We start from the raw sequence: 14913 nt of genomic DNA, 5'->3' as shown, positions 1-14913 counted from the left end.
ATGAAATTTTCCCCGTAAATTAAAAAAGAACACCATCATTTTTGTATCGTAACTCATGTCTAAAAGAAGTTGAAATGTAACAAGTCAAGTAAAAGAAAAATCCTCCGATTAAAAATTAGACCACAACAAAAAGTACGGACGGACTTTCTGTTTAATGCAAATACTCTTTATTTAGCAGCAATAGACGAATATACAGCCACTTAAATAATACATAAAAACACTCGACCGATATTGATAATATCCGACTTTAAAATAATGAAAAGATTTATCTTAAAAAAAAAAATAAAATTTCATCCATATCTAAAAAATACAAAAGAATCGCCAAAATGTATGTACGCGCAAAAATTTCTTTAAAAATTGTGTGTTGAAAACGAAAAATGAAAATTATTCAACTAACTGCAGTCTTCCGGCCGTTAATGTGCTACATACACACATTTCAGAAATGTATTTGTAATTGTAATTATAACGTTCAAAAATAGTTATTAAACCAAATATAATAAACGTTATAAACTAATTCAAATTATAACGAAATTAAAAGATATAATCCAATAACAACCTATACAGTTGTCCTTAACTCATTCTTTTTTAATGCTTTGAATACCAGGAATCTAGTATTATTTGTGAAAAAGGTGCATTGTGAGTCACCTGACTTATAACAAAATCAAAATCTCAGCAGTTGCATTATGAACACTCTTATTTCTTCAATTAACAACAAAAGAAAAAAATCCCACAGTCTTCTGACTACAATCTAAATGGATTTCTTTCTGTCGGCTTTCTTCTGAAACAACCAGAGAATAAATACACGATTGGATTCATCGTCTTTTAAATTGTTAGGACTGTCTATAGTTTCGACCCGGCAGATGTTAGCTTGCCCATAAACTTCAATAAAATCGTTTGTTATCTTTGTGAATAGGTACATACGTGTTATAAATGTGAAAATAAGAAACATACGTCATCAAAATGATTAATTATATCTGCCATTCATTATTTAATTATAAGCAAAGTGATTCGTCACAAAAAATTATCAAAACAAAGGACTTTGTTGTTTGCTTGATCATCTTTCATTTCTTATGAAGAAGATTCTTTTTTGTTTTGCTGACAGACGTATGAGGAATGGGAATGAACGGTTTTATTACTATCCAACAGATACAGAAGTTTAATTATCTTTTATAAAAACTATTAACATTTTGAAAAATGTGCTATATTTGTAAGTTAATTTGTTTTAGTACTTTAGTAGCACTCAGAAATTAAAAAACTGAATATCGGATACTTTGATTCAGGAACTTGAACTCTGTTTATTTCAAAACGGTCAATTACATTTTTAAGGGCATTTCTTTTCGAATTATGTGATCTTTACAAGACAACATTAAAAAGACTTTTCTTTTTATTTATAAGAGGAAGGTTTACCATTTATAATTAAAAACGAGATCAGACAAATGGCCGTCAAAGTTACGGTTTTCATGAAATTCTATGACGCTCAATAACTTCACAATCTTCTTCTTTAGTCTTGAATAGATTGTGGAGCATTGACACATACATACCTTATCTTTCACTTGTGTTTAAATAACCTAGTCAAAAAGGTGTTTAAATGAAAGGTCTGGGGACAATTGTGATCATCTCTTTCAGGAATTCTTTCTTGCAAAATAGCGATCGTTTACTTTCTTGTGCTACACAAGAGCATCGTATTGTTGAAAATAAAGGTCGTTTACATCAATATTTTCAATTCCGAACACACCAAATTATGGCCTAGTTTTTACTTCTCAAATGACAAAAGTGACAGCGTTTTTTGTTTTTTTTTTTTTTTTTCAATTTACAGGATCTCAAGTGGTTATTTACACCCTTTACATATTAACAAGCTTGTTTAAGGGGAACATGTCCAAATATTAGAGTTACAGTGGTGGAAAAGAATTTAGCACACTTGTTAAAGAAAATAAAAATCATTTAATTTTCAATTTTTTTTCTTTATTTATTTGTATATTATAAAATTAGTTATATTTTATTTACATTACATTTACCTAGCACTATGTTTTCATAGTACTTCATCAAATATGTTTAACATCTGTAAGGAGAAAAAAGAATGGAATGTAGAAACATCAATTTTTGAATGTTACTTTCCGTTATCAATTCTAAGCTTTTCTTAGTATTTGGTAGTGAACCCTTTATTTTTCAGTACAGAAGCAATTTTTCTTGGCAAACTTTCAACCAAAGCCTCACATCGTGACTTTGCATACCAAGCATTTTGAATCTCCTGCCACAATTGTGTTATTTTGGTTGGTTTTTTTGCTCAATGTGATCATCATTCCACAAATTCTCGATCGGGCTAAGATCGGGTGATTGTGCTGGCTACTTGAAAACGTCGATTTTATTCACCTCTAAGGCACACTTCACTTACTTTAAAGTTTGTTTAGGGTCGTTGTCGTGCATGAAACTACATGCCATAATAACGGCAAATTGTCTTATGCGTAGGGTATCATATAATTCAACAGGATATCTCTGTACACGTTCTGGTCCATTCTGGTGTCAAATTTTGCGATGGGGCTAACGCCGTGAAAAAGCAGCCCAGACCATAACGTTGCCTACACCATGTTTCATCCTCTTAATGACCTTGATCTTTTGGACGCCATACATATTTTTTCCCATCCGATTCGAACCGGCAGAATTTGGATTTATCGCTCCAGAACACGTTTTTCCAATAATTAAATGGTTTGTCTAGGTGAGCTTTGGCAAACTGTAACCTAAATTTCAGATTTTTTTTTGATAAAAGCAGTTTTCTCTGAGCAACGCACCCACGTAGATTGTTTTCATTTAATCGGCGTATTACGGTCCTTGAAGAAACATTTACTCCATAGTTCGTTGAAAGTTGGCTTCGAATGGCACTAGAGGTCTTAAACGGATCCTTGGTTGATAACCTATAAATAATTCTATCTTCATTTGTAGTTGTCTTTCTGGCCGGGAGTTTAATGTTTTCAACCACAACAAACTTTTTGAAATGACGAAGAACATTATAAACCAGCTTCCTGGAGCATTCTAACAACTTAGAAATGTCTGTTACCGTTCGCCCTTTTGACTTCATTTTCAAGATCAGAATTCTTTTTACCTTTTGCCATGACTAATTATTTTTTTTAAATATAATTATTTTCTCAAAAAAAACACAAAAATTAAAAAGTTGAATAAGTGAAAATCCATAAGAGGTGATCGTGGAAACACATACCGAGTACTGAAAGTTGTTCAGTTTCCTCGATGTAAGCATTACCTATAGATAGTGGAATTTGGTTGTGTTGCGTTTTTGCGATAGTGGAATTTGGTAGTGTTGCGTTCTTGCGATAGTATCCAGCACTAAATTCTTCACAGCCAATAATTCCCCATTGGAAATTGCTGTCAAGATCGGAATTTAATGAGCTTATGCTGCTTTTGAAATTCCATGTCCAAATGACAAGGATGTGAATCAAGAAACGAATATGAAAAGCTGAAGGTACTGTCGACAGCGAAACAGTTTAATGCATAAGAAGTATCAGATAAGATATTAAATAAGGAAGAGAGGCGGAGACAAAACGGATCCATGGAGAACCCCAGGATTTATTTCATAGAATTCAGACTTGAAACTGTCCAATACAACTTTTAGTGAACGGTTTTTAAGGTAGTTTCTAATCCAACGAACTTGAGAAAAAAACAAAAAGCACGCATTTTTGATAAGACAGCTTTATTACAAACTTATTTAAATGCTTTTGAAATATCAAGTGCAATAATTTTGTTTTCTTAAAATCGATGTAAAGATTTGTTCCACTGGTCGGTGAACTATAAACCATGAGATCACCAGTGGACCCATTTCTCCGAAGACTTACCTGCCGTTCAGAAGTTTTCGTTCTTCAAGTATTTCTTAAAATGAAAATTGATCAGCGTTTTCACGATCTTAGTAAGAAGGGACGTGATTGCAATTGGACGATAACTAGAGAAAAAGGAGGATTCGGCTTTTTTTAGGGACAGGTTGGACAAATGCTGTCAAAGTTTAAAAGATCGAAAGGTTAACCACTGCTTGACAGCGTTGAAGAACACTTCTCAGAACAATAGGGGGTATACAATACGGGCCACCGAAGTTGTCTATGTTATGGCCTTTCAGTACTCTTCCAAATGCACATGTGCAAAAGAATATTCGTCCCATAAAATCATTTACGCACTCAAGTGCAGCAGGACTTTTGAAACTCTCTGGTAGCGTCGAATTAAAATCAAACAGTGCTGTTAGCAAATTTGGCATTATCGATCGGAGTGTAATTGCGAATAAGCGAGCGTTGTAACCGAGGACGACGTGGTGTTCCAATTTTCCTCAATGGGGTTGGCTTTATAACAACGGAAATTTACATCTCTGATCCTAATAACCAATAGACAGGTTGACTCGAACCAAAAGTTACCTCCGTCGGTAATTGTCTGGCCAGAACACCAAAACCCAACTCATGCAATGACGATTTTAAAATGAAACGTTTTATTTAGAAAAACTGTTTATGATACAGGTGTAGTTACAAGTTTATCGATTTATCTTTTTAAAATCATGAAACTATAGTATTCTTCCACAATTAAGATCATTTCAAAATCGTTACTAGATGCAATTCTAAATTACTGAACTATTCTCGTAAAATACATAAACCTACATTTGGATACACCACGTTATATATTAAAGTATTCAAATTTAATATTTTTGTAGGGCTTCTCTTCTATAAGCTAAAACTATCATCCACATAAACTGACGTAAAACTATAAAAAGATTCACTTCGTCAAAAATAAAACGGAAACATCCCTTCGAATTGAAGGTCAAAACCCATACAATTTTTCAGCCATTTAATTGAATCACAATTGAATAACTTACTCAGAGAAAAACAACAAAAAAAAAAGTAAATATAATTTCATTACACTAAGGGTATTCAAAAACCATATACCGCACTGAAGAGCATCCAATCAAACAATTAAGAAAATATAGCCCAAACAAAAAACTATCTATAGCACGTGTACACTTTATATATGTAGATACATAAATAGAGTTCATATTTCAGTACATTTTACATTTTTAGGTTGACGTTTGATATTCCAATTTAATGTAAACTTACAAAACTATTGTAAACAGTCCAAATATAACTTAAGATCAAGTTTAACAAATTGCTACTGTGAAATAATTTATTATCATAATAAATATAAAACAGCCTAACAAAAATCACGCTAACCAATCCTTACGAAATTACAAATAAATAAAACCTACCTCTTTAAAAAAAAATAACCAGCGCGCAGAATAAATATAGTTGTTAATAAGTAGTTGATGTATAAATATTTTCATCTACATAAAATAACATGCACCTTAAGCTTGATTCGAAACCCCAATGGGAATGGTTTACTATAAAAACAGGGTGTCTCGGTGTTTTTATCTGTATATACAATTAAATATTTGTTTGAATGGAAATGTTGCTGCTTTATCAACTTATAGTTTAAGTTAAAAATTTTAAGACAAAATCAAGTGTAGGCATAAAAAGTAAAGTTTTGTAATAATTTTATGGGAAAGTTATGGCAAAGTTTAAGACCATCGTCAGCAGAAAGAAAAATTTCAAAAGTGTCTCTTTCTTGAATTGAGTAACAGATCCAAATCTTAACTTTGTAACCTAATCCTTCACGCATTGCAAACACACTGCTTACCCAAAGTGACACAAGAAACAAGAAAAAACACCCTTTAAGAGATTCAAACATTATATCATCAATTCACAAACAACACAAAAAATGTCACAATGAATGAAGAGATCTCAAACTGCCATAGAAATTCATATGTCCCCTTCAAAAAATCACAACAATGATGACCAACAACGGTGTTTAATTTAACGATAACGACTTAAAATCACACTCACTCACTTCTTTTGGGCGAAATGTATCTGGCGGATGTTTTGCGTATCTATTTTGGCCGGTTGTTTATATTATGCAATTAGCTCGTTGGTGATATTATTGCTGATGGTATGGCGTATCATATTGCTTAATTTTTCGTATTCCACTCTTATACTTGTTTTTTAAAACTTATTTTAATTTTTTGAAAAATGCAACTGAAGTTATTTACATCACTTTACATCACAACTCGATATTCAAGTAAATGCACTTTTTTTTTAGATTTATTTCGAGCGCCAAAACTCGATCTTTCTAGTGCAGTGATCTTCACCTACTTAAGAGGAGAAAGTGAACATATTTTATAACTAAAGATTCAATTACTCCGTTCACTAAATTATAGCACATTTTTTTCTTATGCTTGTGTTACACGTTTTGAACTTAATCTTTTTATAGTCTAGGTATGACTATGACTAACATCAGACTATGTTGGGTCAATGTCACATACCCAATTTGAGGGATCATTTAAACTATAAGGTTTTTTATTTTCACGGTTAAAAGTTACAGCTCACTCAATGTAGAGCGGTACTTTAATTTTGTATAGTTAAATTATGTAGGTAATTGCTTTAAGATTTAAACTTTAATTTAATCACAATCAAAGTGTATTATGAATTCTTTTTGATTTTTTTTTTTTTACTACGGAATGAAATTTATAAAATTTGTTTCCAGAGTTAAATTCGTTTTAAACTCAACGGGCACCGATCGTGGACTGACTGACGACTTCGTTATGTGCGCTCACAAAAATTACAAAAGCAGAGGCTCTCTATTTAGAAGTCTGAAAGAGGGATCAAACTGAGGCCTTCCTATAAAATGATTGTAATGCCGATGCCGATGTTGATGCCGGGCTACTGGCGACGACTTTTATTCGTACGGGAACAATACTTAAACGTTAAAATAGCATCCGCAAACAAAATCACAACTAAATGTTGAAAATTCGCTGAGATTGCATAAATTGAAAATTTTTAGCGAGTTGTTGATACTTGATACTACTAAGTTGGATGGATTATGGTTGTACATATTTTTCAATCTTCTCGTACTGAGAGACTACTTGTGAATGGTCGAGTTGAATATTGTAATCAAGTTGGAGAGTGGTTTGAATAAAGAAGTATGATATAAGAAGTTAAAGAAAAGATTTCTTTGTTTATAAAAGAAGAAAACTTGCCGCGCCGGCCGAACCGTATTTAAAATGGTCATAAAAGTATCTTATAAGAAGGGTTCTTGCTCGAGGTCTTTAGTTTCATTGGTTTTACTTTTGTATGCGAAGAATAAAAATGCATGCATTTATTTCGTCCAGGGTTGGAGTAAGATTTTAGTTTAAGATTCAATATTTTTCTGTATAATTTTCTTTGAAAAAAAGGGTTAAGGAATATTTATATAAAAGTGAGCAACATTTTTAAAAGATCATTTTATTTTGATTATTTAATGACACAGGTCAGCAAGGTTTTTCGTCTGACATTTAAATTGCACTTTTACGATGGGTTTTGATGGATTTATTTCAAATCCATCTCTAAAATTTGGATACGAACAAAGACTCATAACTGATAAGATTTTCATTAATGAAGTAAGTTACTAAAAAGATTTATCTGTATCTATTAAGCAAAGAGCTGTAATTTTCAGAATCAATATACAACTTACTTTTCAAAAATATGTTGTGTCTTTCCTTAGCCTTAAAAATACTTTGTTTTTGCATTCTATAAATAGTATAGTAGCCAGATTTGTGTATTTAAAAATTGGCACAACTGAAAGAAGATCTGTCAGACTAATAATAAAAAAGAAACACACAAATAGAAGAAAGTTTTGTGAAAATCAAAAGTTAAAACTAACTTCAGCAAAAAAACTAATAAAATGGCCAATTTTCATGAAGAAATGGTATGAAAACATCAGGAAATTGATATTCTATAAAAATAGTATATTTAACAATTACAGCTTTGACATAAAATAAAAACTTCAAGAAGGTGGTTTGTTCGTAGACTACTACATTAACATGTGGTATTGAAGCGAGCTTGAAGCTCGTCTCAATTCTTTAAATCACTGAATCGAGTTGAAATGAGCTTGATTCCAGTCGATTCAAAATTTGTGAAGAAAAACCTGTGTGAAGGAGTTGGTTTAACAGATAATGCATTATGGTCTGTTTATTTGCATGTTTATTTAAAAAAATATAGTTTGCACATGGAGTAGGTAGCGTATTCTTATATGTTGCTTTGTTTAACATGAATCTAAGTATCTTACTTGGACTTCATAAGAAACATTGAAACACCATTTGCATTTTAGAAAGTGCTGTCAAACTTAATCATTTTTAAATCTTCTTGTGCGGTGGAAACACCAAAAAGATTTATTTAATATAAACTGAGATAATCCCGCTTAGTTTAAATATAACATATTCATTTCATTAACAAAAATAAATAACATCAATAGTAACAGATTGATTATTTTCCCCAATCGAAAACACATGAATCCAAATGCGCAACTACTCAACGAACACTGCCATCGAAATACGAATTCAATATCAATAGTACCAACATTTGAGAACGAAAGATCCATTCGAGAGTCGTATAAATGTAAAAAACCCATCCGTAGTAAGATTCTACTTTAACTTTCATCGGTAATATTCATACTACAGATATTGTTTTTGTTATTCGTGTAAAATCGTACTATACTATTGATAGATTTTCCAACGAAACACGGGTAATATCAATAACAGGGCTATTAATACCCTAATAATAATTAAAGACTGTGCGAGGACAGGATAAGAAAGGAGATACTGATGCATGTTAGTTTTTAATGTCTGCACACAGTATTGAGTGGGAAATATTAAGCATGGTGACGTATTCCACATTCGTGTAGTGCAACAAAAGAAAGAATCCCTGTTCTTAACACTACGTTCGAAACTAGGCTCAAGGGTAGATCGATAGAATTGGCTTTTGTCTATAAAAATGGCGATAAACTAACACATGAGATCTTGCGGCACAAAAATGTCTCAGTTAGAAAATGATCGCCTATCAATTTTAAAGCACTGTTTCGAATTCTGTCCAAAAGACTCAGGTACGTTATTGGGCCACTAGTCCACATATGAGAATTATACTAGAGTTTCAGATCAGAAGGTGTAAACAAATCTTTGCATCGTACAACCTTAATATTTAGCAGCATTTTTGTCCTTGTCAAATATGTGATCCACAAGAAATGGTTTGTGATGAATATACCTAAAACTGGAAGCTGTTCAGCCTCCTCGATGCAAGGATGCAAGTACCGCTGATGGATAGTGGCATTGGAGGAGGGTTTCACTTTTACGTCTAAGACAACATTGAGATTTCGAAGCATTAAATCCTACCCGTTTTTTGATTCTATGCACAATGCTGTGATTTTCATACACGGCTGCTGGTAGTCCACAAAGGACAAGGATGAGAATCTAAGAACGAATATGCAAAATTGAGGGTATTTTCACTAGCGCAATAAATTAGTTAGGCATGATGGTTAGTGCTTTAGACTATCATGCGAGAGATCTTGGGTTCGGTACCTGATTGTACCACCTAACGTTTTATTCACGGGTACTGCCTCTTGCGAGAAATTGACAAATTCTACATGAGTAATTCTTGTCATGAAAAAGTGCTTTCTCAAATTAGCCGTTCGGATTCGGCATATAAACTGTAGGTCCTCTCCATCTCTGCAATTACTTGCACACAGGAATGGTTGAAAGTTGTAAGTCACTAGGCCCTGGTTCTCTACGTGCTTTTGTGCCACCTAATTTATTTTATTTTATTTATAATTTTACTTTCTCAAAATCGATGTTAAACGGAAATTTAAATTTTTGGAATCTCTATGACCAATTCCCACATGTTTGGATTGATAACTTCAATAACTTTTTCTCTATAGCATTGAAATGTCCCTTAAGAAAATAGTCAAAAGATGTTCAAATACAAGATCTCGGTAGACAATTGTGATCATCTCTTCGAGTAGTAACATGGTCCGGAAATTTTGTTGCAACATTGCGATTGTTTCGTAGTGCCGTATTGTTGAAAGTAAACATCATCAACATCAATATCTTCCAATTCCAGCATATTTTTTACTCCTCAAATGTCAATAGTGACATCTACCCGATTTTTGTTAACCTTAAAATTTACACGCACTCAAGGTGTTATTAATACTCCATACACGTTTTCGTTTGAACACAGTGCGAGCGTTATGAAAATACGAAGGGGATAAAGAGGAGATATCGGCGCACATTGATCTTAAAATTTTGAAAACCAGAACAAGAGGAAAAAACAAAAACAGATTTAAAGTATTACACATTCTCAATGTGTCTTTAAAAAAGAATCTCTACACTTGACAGTAAATCCAAAACAATGTAAAGATTTGCTCTACTGTTTGGTTAGGTAAACCACCTGTGGACCTATTGCTACAAAAGCCTTTAAGAAGCTTTTGTTCTCCGAGATATTTCTAAGTTGATAACTAAACAACGTTAACATGACCTTGAGAGGATTAGGCGTGAATGCATTTGGACATATTAAGGGACAGGCTGGACAAATGGTGTTCTCCATCCGCTCGAAAAGAGACATGTAGAGTAGGAATGGTGGAAAAGCTTACGAAGTGGATTTTGCCCGTGATAAAGAACAACTCTTAAGAGCAATAAATTAAATAAATTAGGTGGTGCAACAGTCCGTAGAGAACAGGCCCTAGTGACTTAAAAGAACGCTTAATGCCAAACTCTACCAAATGCCTTTAAAATATTAGGTGCAATATAATTTTCCTTTCTCGAAATCGATCTAAAACGGAAACTTATATTTTTGATCCTAATAACCTCCTTACAGTTTGAATGAATCAAAACATGAGTTTTCTTTGGGTTTGAAATTGGGTAAAATTTCTAATTCCATAGAGAATTAAGTTTTTAACCATATCTGCACTAGAAGAATTTTTACGATCGCCACAGTTACTGTTCCCATACTACGAAACGGTTCTTGTACGAGTTTTTCTTTAAGTGGAGTTTTTTGACATGAGAAATTTGCAAGATATGACATAATGCACTGATATGCCTAGAAACCGTAATACACTGATTGCGTATTAATCAGGATAAGAGGTTAAATTTGAATGGGCACTACGGTGCCCTTTGAATGATCAAAATGATTGTGAAGCTTATTTGATGTCAATTAGTTTTAAAAAAACTTGTACATAGTCTTAGAAATTTACTATGAACAATTCAAGTTTAAAAAAGGTTACATAATATAATTTAGGGTACGAAATTATCTAATAACAACTGAGCATGAACACAATACATCACATATTCAATATAACATATTTATTAAATTTAAGGCGTAGAAATTCACAAATGTCACAAATCTTATTCACCAAATTTTGTTTTCGATTGGCAGATTATAAAAGTGTACTTGTATTCGCGTGTATTTCTGTTCTTTTATATTTCAAATAAATCAAAACACAAAACTAAGCAAAAGATTAAATTAAAAATTATCTATAGAAAGCCTATAGTCTATTATCTATAGGAGACTACATATAGCTTTTGATAGCAAAAAACAGTAAAACCAATCAGATCAAAATCAAGTACGTTAGGTTAGATACCTTGAGTTCTCACGATTAGAGGTTCTATAGTTCTTTTCGCAGGTGTACATCCAATAATACAAAAAAATAATTAAGATAAAACGAATAACAATACTTTAACTAATTGTTCTATTAGGCTTTACTTTACGAAATTAGGTAAAAAATAATTACTTCAAATGAAACGCGTCTATTAAAATAGTTCTTTATTACGTTATGCTCACAATTAGTTCTTATTAAGTCATAAGTTGACTTTATGCCAATTGTATAAACGTTTTTCTTTTTATGGATATTTTGTAAATGGTTTTACAATTTTAAAATAGCTTATGATTATATCAATATTTTGCTTAAACTTAAAGTAAGGGAATTTAAATTACTTGACCATGGTTTAAATACAAGATGTATTTAAGTTTAAAGAAAAAAACAATGTCTAAATATAATGGTGCACTAATTTAATCAATATTTTAAAATCGTTAAAAATTAGTTGAATGGCCTTAACATTATACTAGACCGTTTAAAATCATCAATATTAAAAGAAAATAATTTCATTCTTGATTTGATTACTTAAACCTTCTTGAATTCTTTCAAAAATTGCATTATTATGAATTATTCATCATTAAGGAGATAATAAAATGTTGGAAAATATCAACATAAAAACAGCTCACTAATATTTTTGTAAGTCTGCTCATTTCATAGTTCTGCTCTTTACGTTTTATAAAAGATCTATTTTATATTCAGTATATGAAACTGTTTTATGACAGTAAAAAAAGTGAAAACTATTTTTTATACAAAAAATGGTTACAAAAGAAATCAAATCATAAAACAAAACTTAATACAAATTGTGATTATTTTAAAACACCTTTTAAACACATTTTAAAACAATGTAATCGAAATCGAAGAATTAAAGTTTTAAAACTAGTAATACAAAAATTTTATAAATTTACAACTCGGTAAAATAAAAATAAAGGGAGATAGTAAGTGAGTTAAAAGGCAAAAATTAAAATACAAAAGATGTTACAGATAACGAAATAGAAACTATAATTAATAAAACTTACAATCAATCCGCTAGACTGATGCTTTCAGCTCGAAATTCAATTGGAACTAAAATTAAAATCAAAAATATTTTGAAGGATCTCAAAAATAATAAAACATTAAACTAAGGTATATTGTCTTGTCGCAATCACTTGCTTAAAAATATATAGACTTGTCCTAAAGTGTTAACCTTGTTAAAAAATATCATTCATGGTAAATCGGAGATATTTGGTATTTTGATATTTGTTTGGTGAAGTGGTCTAAAATATAAATTCCGTCCATCATTATAGTTTACACTTATGATAACAAAAAGGGTTGATTTTAAGCATAGTTAACGCAATATGTGATAAGTTCCATTTTATGGTAATATGTATCGAAATCTGATATTTGTAGCAGTAGTAGTAAAATGTTTTTTATTTTCAACTTAATATTTTTATATATTTTTGAGTTTAACTTGAATGAAAGTTATGTTGAAAGGTTTAAAAAACTTACGATAATGACATAAAGAGTCGTCTGTCGGGTAAGTGAAAAGATACAAATAATTTTACATTTAAGTACATTTATAAAAAGGATACAATTTTTCATTTTAGATAAATTTAAAGAGAAATCCTAAATTTTAAACTTTTAAAGTGATGTGTACACGTAGTATAGTTCACAATATTTTCAAATCAAATAAGCTATGTTAAGATTTGTTTTCTATAGCTTATAGCCACGTTAATATAACTCGAGAGTCAAATCAGTTCTGCAATTAACGTTAAAGACAGCAATAATTTCAGCTCCATTTAGAGTTGCCTTTTCAAAATGTCTTATCCTAAATCCTCTTAGTACGGGACACCTGCCTAGGAAATGTTGTATATCTTCTTCTTATCTCATGTTGCACAGGCTACATAATGTTGATGCGTTGCCTCCACGCCTATTTCCGTTGAGTAAGATAAGATCGCATCTAGCTTTGAAAATCCATGATATTTTGTAAGGCTCCAAGTCATTTGTTATGTATTACGGTCCTGTTGAATAATTCAACATCTTAAAAATTCATGTGCCCGTCTTCAGTTGCGGTTTCAATCGGTAATGCATAGTTTGGAGTGCATGATGGTAACTTTAAAACTCTTTTCAGAAAGTATCGTTGTAGCTTATCCACTTCATCAAAAGTTCCAAAAACCCAGAGTTGTGCACTATAAGTTTGAATAGCTCTGCATACTGCCAAAAAGAGTCTCCATTTTGAACTGAGGTTGATATTCTGCTTACTCAAAAAACAATGCCATGTCGCGTCAATAATGATCTTTGCTGCTGCATTTCTTTTCTCTACATGCTTAACAAAGTTCATCTTTGGAGTGAGCAGAACACCAAGATATGTATGTGTAGCAAAAAGTAAAGGTGATAACAGGCATCCTTGTTTCAATCCATCTAGTGTTTCAAAGTATGTAGTCCGATAACTCCCTTCCTGTCCACACTGCTGATTGAGTATCAGAGTATATGCACTCTAGTAGGTTTGTAAATTTAGTTGATATTCGCAGTATTGTCATAAACATATGCTAATGCAGTTCATTATTATTCTGTTACCACTTCAATAATTATTCTGTTACAATTTACGAAGAATTAAAAGAAATCTTGGAAACAAAATATCAATCTATTTTCTAAATCGCAAAAATACATCAAATTCTAACAATTTCTAATGTTTATGAATCCAATAAATGTTCGTAATTAAATTATTCCTACCTTTAAAATTCTGAAGATTAGTCTTTAAAATTAATTATAATTTTATTATACTGATTAACGGAAATGATATTTTTTAAGAATCGATAAGAACTTGAAAACTGTTTTAAAGCTTCTGCAGTATCTTATCGTATATTATATTATAAATAATGTCCACGTTAAGTGTTTGGGATTTTTGCAAATTCCTTACTTAAAAACAAAATCTCAAGGTTGGTTCTTACGAAGTATTGTTTACTATTTTTAGGTTTTTAATATGTCGAAGTAAGTAAACTTCACTATCACCATGGTTAGACTAGATCAGTAACTTGCAGGTGTTTTTCAGACCAGAAGTCGACAGTATATAATCATGAGGAATGAATCTATTAGAAAGAAAAATGCTGAAGGGTGGGGGTTACATTTTCTTGTATAACCTCAAAAATTGTTGTACTAATAAAAAAGAAAATATTTAAAACTTTTGTGTTAGTACAAAAGAGTTTGTGTATTTGTTGATTAAATCACAATGCAAAAAATTGTGAAAGCGAAATATGATTTAAAAGGAGATTTACATGCAAATTGGTTTTGATTGCCTGCACATTTCAATGAGGATTCACATTCGTCTAGTTTCGCTGAAAAACGAATCTCTTTATTTAACAATCCACGTCCAAAATTCTGATGAGTGCGCAATGGCGGATCGAGGGGGAGGGGGACGAAGGAGTCAAGGCTCCCGCTGGGAGAAAA

The 14913-nt window shown here is 31.6% G+C and overlaps 1 protein-coding gene across 3 annotated transcripts in view; it reads right to left on the bottom strand.

Annotated features, from left to right (window-relative positions):
- LOC129939585 (neutral ceramidase) overlaps positions 1-12580 on the bottom strand; it is a 29784-nt gene extending 17204 nt beyond the window's left edge. The window contains exon 1 of one of the 3 annotated variants that reach the window (XM_056047650.1): positions 12507-12580. The gene's annotated coding sequence lies outside the window, so the exon portion shown is untranslated. Of the gene's footprint in view, positions 1-5879; positions 6629-12506 lie in introns of those variants that run through there. The other 2 variants (XM_056047653.1, XM_056047651.1) reach the window with 2 other exon arrangements.
- Positions 12581-14913: the final 2333 nt, after the last annotated feature.

This window comes from Eupeodes corollae, chromosome 1 (genome assembly GCF_945859685.1).
Source record: "Eupeodes corollae chromosome 1, idEupCoro1.1, whole genome shotgun sequence".
Classification (NCBI taxonomy): domain Eukaryota; kingdom Metazoa; phylum Arthropoda; class Insecta; order Diptera; family Syrphidae; genus Eupeodes; species Eupeodes corollae.
This window is presented reverse-complemented; position numbering and strand designations above follow the sequence as displayed.